Source organism: Spea bombifrons, chromosome 7, assembly GCF_027358695.1.
Source record: "Spea bombifrons isolate aSpeBom1 chromosome 7, aSpeBom1.2.pri, whole genome shotgun sequence".
Classification (NCBI taxonomy): Eukaryota; Metazoa; Chordata; class Amphibia; order Anura; family Pelobatidae; genus Spea; species Spea bombifrons.
This window is the reverse complement of record NC_071093.1, coordinates 12647501-12648927: the sequence shown is the minus strand read 5'-3', so window position 1 is coordinate 12648927 and position 1427 is coordinate 12647501.

The following is a 1427-nucleotide window of genomic DNA, read 5'->3' as shown; positions in this document are numbered from 1 at the left end:
TCATTTCCCAAAATTATACGGCACTTTCCAGTAAAATTGAGATATGTCGGTAAAAAAAAATATTTTATTAACATATAATTTATGTATCGAGTCTAGCACTGTTTTGCAACTTTCCAGTTCCCAGGCTTTCATCTGATCTGGTATTATGTAGCTAATATATTTTGGGGCAATAATGTTTACAGGTCGTGATTATGTTATGGCTATGAACGATGGGTTGCGAGCGTTACATAAATTGAATTTATGTAAGGGTCAGTTGGACCTATATATATATATATATATGTAAAAATAACTGTAAAAATTAGTGTTTAAATATTGGTGTCTGTAAGAACTGTAAAATATTTTAAAACGTGCTATAATGATAAATCGCTTTGTATATTATGTTATTTATTGTGTTTGGTGATGAATAAATATTATTTAAATCGAAGAAAGTATTTGATATATCCAGTTTTTAGCGTATTTATGCTGTAGCTGTAAATGTTGATTTCCAATAACAGGCTTTTAATAACTTTTAAGTTGCTGTTTGTGCTTTCAGTCCACACTTGGACAACAGAGACTTATAAATAACTGCAGTGAAAGGACTTGATGATGTCATTCATAGTGACACATAATTCTAATTTGCTTCAGTCTCACCCTAAATTGATAGACTGCAGAGATGAAATGCATTATAATCCTTGCAGATAGAACCCCCCCCTACATTAAATGATAGCACCTGAAATTAAATGATTTAACCCATAAAAAGAACAGTGAAATATTTTAAAATAAAGTGACACTGCCACAAAATTAGAATATTGCAATCTACCCTGTGTAGTTACAGACTGCTGGTAAAATCGATATTTCAGTACAAAATGCCAAAGTCAATGGGGCGTGCAAAAGACTCTATTTCTATTCGATTTAAGCAAGATGTCCTTAAAAAAAACATCTCTACCAACTGCTCACACTGGCATTAATTACCACGATGCTAAAACTGCGGGGAATACAAGGGCTGCTATCACAGGCTATCCTGGTCCTTTTATTCACCATTATTATTGCATTAGCGCTAAATGATACACGCTGATACTGTCTTTAATTGCAGTTTAGTTAAATATATACTGGATTGCTCCCTGGAGATTTCTTTTTAGATAAGTTGCTATTTCCCCCAACCCCTCCTAAATATACCTATTAAAGCAATCGGTTTGTAACAGCACATTTGGTGTGGTGATGTATCACTGTGTTTTCCAGTGCTCTTCACTAACACAGAAGGTTGTAACCCTTAAAAACTCAGAGCATTGAGATAGATGGGAAGCCAAACAGCCTAAGACAGTGGCCCAAAAAAAAAACCCTACACAAAATAACAAGATCATTTTTCCCCTTTAAAGAACAGGGTAGAATACATCATAAAATGGAGCATACTGTCCATCATCAATCCCCCCCAATTGTTTTTGACAAGA